General features: G+C 36.0%; 1 long non-coding RNA gene across 1 annotated transcript; it reads right to left on the bottom strand.

Moving 5' to 3' along the window:
• Nucleotides 1-136: 136 nt before the first annotated feature.
• On the bottom strand, nucleotides 137-7,465 carry LOC108891010 (uncharacterized). Its single transcript, XR_001962229.2, has 6 exons — nucleotides 7,207-7,465; nucleotides 6,281-6,386; nucleotides 4,840-5,234; nucleotides 4,173-4,599; nucleotides 3,239-3,681; nucleotides 137-2,726 (listed from the first exon to the last, which is right to left on the bottom strand). It is a non-coding gene; the product is annotated as an uncharacterized LOC108891010 (long non-coding RNA).
• Between the last annotated feature and the right edge of the window lie 517 nt (nucleotides 7,466-7,982).

The raw sequence follows: 7,982 nt of genomic DNA, 5'->3' as shown, positions 1-7,982 counted from the left end.
AAAAAATGTCATAGTATAGGCTCAAAATGGTCAAAAAAAGTCATAGTATAGTATGGCGTCAAAAAACATGAAAAAAAGTCATAGTATAGTATGGCGTCAAAAACTGGTCAAAAAAGTCATAGTATAGTATGGCTTCAAAACTGGTCAAAAAAAGTCATAGTAAAGCTTCAAAAAAAGTCAAAACTGGTCAAAAAAGTCATAATAAGGCTTCAAAAAACGTCAAAACTGGTCAAAAAAGTCATAGTAAGGCTTTAAAACTGGTCAAAAAAGTCATACCATAATAAGGCTTCAAAAAAAGTCAAAACTGGTCAAAAAAGTCATACCATAATAAGGCTTTAAAAAAAGTCGAAACTGGTCAAAAAAGTCATACCATAATAAGGCTTTAAAAAAAGTCGAAACTGGTCAAAAAAGTCATACCATAATAAGGCTTCAAAAAAAGTCAAAACTGGTCAAAAAAGTCATAATAAGGCTTCAAAACTGGTCAAAAAAAGTCATAGTAAGGCTTCAAAAAAAGTCAAAACTTTTTTGAAGCCTTACTATGGTATGACTTTTTTTGAAGCCTTACTATACTACTTTTTTTGAAGCCTTACTATACTATGACTTTTTTTGAAGCCTTACTATACTATGACTTTTTTGAAGCCTTAATATGGTATGACTTTTTTGACCAGTTTTGAAGCCTTACTATACTGACTTTTTTTGAAGCCTTACTATGACTTTTTTTGAAGCCTTACTATACTATAACTTTTTTTGAAGCCTTACTTTAGTATGACTATTTTGAAGTCTTACTATGGTATGACTTTTTTGAAGCCTTACTATACTATGACTTTTTTCAAGCCTTACTATGGTATGACTTTTTGACCAGTTTTGAAGCCTTACTATACTATGACTTTTTTTGAAGCCTTAATATGGTATGACTATTTTGAAGCCTTACTATGGTATGACTTTTTTGACCAGTTTTGAAGCCTTACTATAACTTTTTTTGAAGCCTTACTATGGTATGACTTTTTTTGAAGCCTTACTATAACTTTTTTTGAAGCCTTACTATGGTATGACTTTTTTTTGAAGCCTTACTATACTATGACTTTTTTTTAAGCCTTACTATGGTATGACTTTTTTGAAGCCTTAATATACTATGACATTTTTTCATGGTTTTGAAAGCCTTACTATACTATATTTTTGAAGCCTTACTATACTGTATTTTTGAAGCCTTACTATGGTATGACTTTTTTTGAAGCCTTACTATAGTATGACTTTTTTTTAAGTCTTACTATGGTATGACTTTTTTGAAGCCTTAATATACTATGACATTTTTTCGTGGTTCTGAAAGCCTTACTATACTGTATTTTTGAAGCCTTACTATACTATGACGTGTTTTGATGGTTTTTGAAGCCATATTATACAGTGACAGTTTTTAACGCCAGATCTTCCTCCTCCATTCATCTCTGCATACCCTCTGCCCGTCTCAGCACCCAGCTCTGGAACTCCCTGTCACCAGCCCTCAAAAACGTTGACTCCTTTCCCGTTTTAAAATCCAGACTCAAAACCCTCTTTAAGATTGCCTATTCACTTTAACAGTCCTACTGCAACTTCACCACCCTACATTTCTTTTATATGTTGATTTTATCCATTGTTGTTTTATTGATTATTGTATACTGTACAGTTTTATTGATTATTGTCTATTGTATAGTTTTATTGTTTATTGTATATTGTACAGTGTCCTTGAGTGTTCAGAAAGGTGCTTATAAATAAAATGTGTTATTATTATCATACTATATTGTGACATTTTTGGAGCCATACTATTCTACGACATTTTTGGACCGTTTCTGACGCCATACTTTGCTATGACATTTTTTGACCATCTTTCATGCCTTACTATACTATGACATTTTTTAATAGTTTTTGACGTCTTAATATACTATGACATTTTGTAGTGGTTTTTGACCTCTTAATATGCTATGACATTTTTTGATGTTTTTTGACATCTTACTATACTATGACATTTTTTAAAACAATTTTTGAGGTCATACTACTATGACGTTTTCTGACCATTTTTATTGCCATATGCTATGAATGTTTTTGATTGTTTTTGACATTTTTCTATACACTTGCTATACCATGACCTTCTTTGACCATTTTTGATAATTTTTTAACATTTTTTGACGCCTTACTATACTGATATTTTTTGACGGTTTTGACACTTTTTTATGCCTTACTATATAAATACAGCATTTTATGACATTAAAAAAATATTACTATGATAGTTTTTTTCATTTTGATGCCACAATATATTGTAATATTTTTACCCTCATTTTAGATCAGTATTTCCTCTTCATTGCTTTTATATTCCAGGATATTTTCACTCCAACATTAAATTAGTTTTACCCTTACAGAGTACTTTTTTTAAATTACATTTTACTTCTAAACTTACATGATAACTTTCACTTTTGCAAATTACATCTAGTAACAGATTATTTTTACTATTTATCTTACTTTTGATAATGCAAATTACTTCTACATTACTTCTATTATTAATACAGATTTCTGATATATTAAATACTAAACATAAACAATGTCAGTGCTCTGTGTTAGACAGCTGATGTAAAGCTGTTTGTGAATTACCTTGTCTCTGAAATTATGGACAATGTCTCCCTCATCCTCAACAATGTCTCTCCGATCATGGACGAAGTCTCTGTGATCGTGGACGATGTCGTGGACAGTGGTCACACCTGGAGGAAATCAAAGAGATGCATACAAAGGAAAATGATCAATACACTACTACCTATACCCCATCAAAAGTTTAACCATGAAAACACAAATAAATATTCAACATTACAGCTGAACCACTACATAATTTTTTGGCCTGTATTTGATAGGACAGTGAGTGAGTGAGAGACAGGAAACGGGAAGAGAGTAGGGGAATGACATGCAGCAAAAGGTCCGGCCAGATTGGAACCAGGGTCCACCTGCTCAGGCCACTAAGGCCCACGTGGTGCGTGCTGAACCACTACATTTAATAGACATTTTAATAAAAATGTTTATTTTTATGCTTTACTATACCATCTTACTTCTGATATTGCTAATTACTTTTACATTACTTCTATTAATACAGATTACTTATACATTATTTTTTATATGGCAGATTACTTCTATTATAATACTTTTCTGATATACTGAACATAAACAGTTTAATGTCAGTCCTCTGTGTTGGACAGTTGATGTAAAGCTGCTTGTGAATTACCTGGAGGCCTCAGTCCCACTTCTCAAAGAACTTCTTTATTGTACGAAGACTCTCTGTGATCATGGACTACGTCTCTGTGATCGCGGACAATGTCTCTGAGATTATGGACAAAGTCTCTGTGATCATGGACAATGACTTTGTGATAGTGGACGATGTCTCTGAGATCATAGACGCTGTCTCTGTGATCATCGACAATGTCTCCACGATCGCGGACAATGCCGTCGAATCGGTGACCCCCATCTCCGCCGATTCTATCGCAAGGTCTCTACGAAGCATGGGACAATGTCTCTGATCACGGACAACGTCTCTCTCATCTTTGACAAGGTCTCTGCAATCATGGACAGCGTCTCTGATCGTGGACGATGTCTCCCTCATCCTCAACAATGTCTCTCCGCTCATGGACCATGTCTCTGTGGACGATGTTGTGGACAAAGTGGTGTCACCTGGAGGAAATCAAAGGAAAATGATCAATACACTACTACCTATTTCTTATCAACAGTTTAACTATGAAAACACAGATAAATATTCAACATTACAGCTGAACCAGAACGTTTGATGGCTTTACATGCCTTACTATACCATGACATTTTGGTATAGTAAGAAACATATCATGGCCTTTTTTAATGATATTTTTAACGACATACTATTGTACTTTTGTAATGACATACTATTGTCTATGCTATGTGATGACATTTTTTGACATTTTATGCCTTACAAACTATATCTAGTAATAGATTACATTGACTATTACATCTTATTTCTGATATTGCTCATTACTTTTATATTTCTTCTATTTAATATATATTACTTATACATTATTTTTATATTGCAGATTATTTCTATCATTACACTTTTCTGATATACTGAAAACTCAACAGAAACAATTTAATGTCAATGCTCTGTCTTGGACAGTTGATGTAAAGCTGTGAATTACCTGGAGGCCTCAGTCTTGGTCTGAAAGAACTTCTTCAGTGTACAAAGACTCTCTGTGATTGCGGACAATGTCTCTGAGATTATGGACAAAGTCTCTGTCATCATGGACAATGACTTTGTGATAGTGGACGATGTCTCTGAGATCATAGACGGTGCCTCTGTGATCATCGACAATGTCTCCATGATCGCGGGCAATGCCGTCAAATCGGTGACACCCGTCTCCACTGATTCTATCACAAGGTCTCTACGAAGCATGGGACAATGTCTCTGATCACGGACAACGTCTCTCTCATCTTTGACAAGGTCTCTGCGATCATGGACAATGTCTCTGATCGTGGACGATGTCTCCCTCATCCTCAATAATGTCTCTCCGCTCATGGACGAAGTCTCTGCAATCCTGGACGATGTTGTGGACAAAGTGGTGTCACCTGGAGGAAATCAAAGAGATGCATACAAAGGAAAATGATCAATACACTACTACCTATTTCTTATCAACAGTTTAACTATGAAAACACAGATAAATATTCAACTTTACAAGTGAACCACAACATTTAAAATACATTAGAGGGCTTTTCCAGAAAATGAAATACTGATATACTGAATACTGACTATAGACAATTAAATGTCAGTGCTCCGTGTTGGACAGTTGATGTAAAGCTGTGAATTACCTGGAAGCCTCTGTCCTGGTCTCAAAGAACTTGTTCATCGTACAAAGTCTCTCTGTGATCGTGGGCAACATCTCTGTGATCGTGGACAATGTCTCTGAGATTATGGACAATGTCTCTACGATCATGGACAATGTCTTTGTGATCATGGAAGATGTCTCTGTGATCATCGACAATGTACCTGATCGCGGGCAATGCCGTCAAATCGGTGACCCCCGTCACCGTGACAACGTCTCTCTCATCTTTGACAAGGTCTCTGCAACTACGGACAACATCTCAGATCATGGACGATGTCTCCCTCATCCTCAATAATGTCTCTCCAATCATGGATCATGTCTCTGTGATCATGGATGACGTCTCAGCGATCGTGGACAATGGTGTGGATGAAGTGGTGACACCTGGAGGTAATCAAAGAGAAACATACAAAGGAAAATGATCAATCCACTACTACCTAATCCTCATCAACAGTTTAACCATGAAAACACGGATAAATATTCAACATTACAGCTGAAACAAGACATTTAACAAACATTAGAGGACTGTTTCAGAAAATGAACAGTTGACTGTCATCACCTCCTGAAGAATCAACAACAAATATTTGAGAAAAAGTAAATGATTATTAATTGTGTCTATCAACTTATCACTGAAGCAATCATGTATGTTATTGTGAACTGCACAACAATAATAAACACTATCAGTTAAATACATTTTTGAATGCAGGATTTTAACTTGTGTTGTTTATTATACTTAAGTATTTCTTCCGCCACAGACAGTTACATACGGAATCTTTAGTTCACATTTCAACCTTCTTCTTATTAATACATATTTAAAATGTCTTTGTTTTGTGTTGTTTTCATTTAATGATTAACAAACAAATTTACAATGGTATTAGCAGCTTATGTGAAAACCTTCAAGTAAATAAGGTCATTATATATTGTAAAGATATTTTTTAAATGACCCTTTAACCAACAGCTAAAATTAACACACTTATGAACAACTCTTATTTGTAGAATTAATTTTGTTTTGTATGGTGTAGTCTAGTGTGTCTAGCACGTACACATAATTAAGAATTCCTGATCATGTACAATCAAACTGAAGTTAAAATATTTTTACATCCTATTTTAATAATCCAAGACAGAAAATTTGTTCTGTTGGTTCTGATGTGTTTGATATTGTTTAGAGAGAAGGTGAGGAGAGCTACAGTCAAGTCATCCACAGACAAAACATCAACACCTATTCTAATTCTATTTTTTTAAAACCAAGAATGGTAAATATTTGTTAAATGTTATGTTATATTTTTTATGCACAGTTAAATTTGATCGGCTTTTTAAGAATGTTCTATAGTGTTTGCATCAAAGTCTAATGTTCTTCAGGGTGGAGTGCAGATTTGTTTTGAATGTGTACTCCAAAAAAGGCTTTCCTAAGAGCATCCATGTTTTCTCACCATTCCCGAATTCTTTCCCTATGACTGTCAACTCGTAGGTGACGTCACTCTCACTTCGGAGACCATATCTTAGTCCGGGCCATGTAGCTGTAACCATCTCTTAACTCTGTGTCATGAGAAAGAAAAAAGAAAACTTTGATCAGTCTCTGTTTGCAGAGTATTGAGTAGTACTTTGATTAGAATAGCAGAACCAGAACGTTCTCCAAACATTAGAAGTGTTTCAGAAAATGGGCTGTTTACTGTCACATATGACAAGAAAAAGCATCACATCCTTAAGAACCAACAACTAATTAACTAAAATGTTTGAGGTTTCCAAGCTTGAATTTAACATATAACTGAGCTCAATCAATTACTGAGACACAACAAATACATTTCTAATCACTAATATACACAACTGTGGGCCAGTAGATAGCTATGGACATTATTGCCTCAAATCTACAAAGACAAAACGACAGACGAAAAACTGAGACGCAAAACAATCACAATGAGATGCTGAACTGCCACCATGACACAAAAAATGGTCTCAAAGAAATGTAAAATGATCAGGAATGGACACTGAACAACAGAGACGCAGTAAGAACGAGCACAAATAAACAAAGAGACAGCTGACCATAAATAGATGGAAAATAGCCAAGTAAAGTCGCAAAACGATGCAATATGACCACAAATACATGCAAAATGATCACATGGACATAATAGGCCTCTATAAACTGAGTTAAGATTAGCAGCGTGGAACACGAAAGCATGCAAAATGTCGGCAAAGAGACTGTAAACAATTACAACAGGGATTTAAATAGGACTATCAAGAGCTCGTTGAGTTTCACCCGTCCACAAAAGAAGTCCTTTAAAGGGAAGGCTAATGCTAACGCTCGCCGCTAACGCAAATGCTAACGCTAGCCACTAGCTAGATCGCTCCTTAGCCTTACCTTTGCGCCGCAGGTGTGTTCAGCGTCCAGCCTCATTCGTGTTCGACAAAACAGCTTGCTTCAAGCTTCAAAGCTTGTTTTACCATCCAGGCTTCTTCGGTAATTAAGTTTCTCACAGCTCACAGTTCTGACAAACCGAGGCAACGTTTCAAACGTTGGTTTTAATCTGGTCTTAATCTCCCTCTCTCACACTCACACACACACACACACACACACTCTCACACACACTCACACTCACACTCACCTCTCACACTCACACACACACACACACACACACACACACACACACACACACACACACACACATAGATGGAGAGAGCGCGGAGGGATACATGCCTGCGTATAGCTGGCCGGCGCTCACTGCAGGCAATGAAATGAATGACAGTGGTGGGTAATGCGGTCCACCATCTGTTGCATGCGCGAGTCAGGACTTAAACTGTAATTTCATTTTCCCCTTTGAATTCAGCACTGAAGTTTACTAACAAAACAAGGAATTGTTGTCTCTATGCTAAGGGTGGGACAGAAAGCAGATCATGGTACCTTCAGACATCCGATGGCCCTCCATTTCTAAGCTCTGATCATTTACTCTGTATGGTTAAACATGGAAACAAAGACATTAAAAGCTTGCATGGCATGAGGAGGATTTTATAGGCAGATTGTAAGACCCCACTGTGTGTGTGTTGATAAATGCATGAGATCTTAATGAAAGCTCAGCATGAGTGTGTCTGTTTGTCCTAGAAGCCAGTTTCTGCATGTTGCCCATCTGAGTGTGTTTT

The sequence above is a fragment of the Lates calcarifer genome, unplaced genomic scaffold (assembly GCF_001640805.2).
Source record: "Lates calcarifer isolate ASB-BC8 unplaced genomic scaffold, TLL_Latcal_v3 _unitig_1856_quiver_998, whole genome shotgun sequence".
NCBI lineage: Eukaryota > Metazoa > Chordata > Actinopteri > Centropomidae > Lates > Lates calcarifer.
Note: the sequence above shows the minus strand (reverse complement) of the source record. Positions and strands in the feature narration are given on the sequence as shown.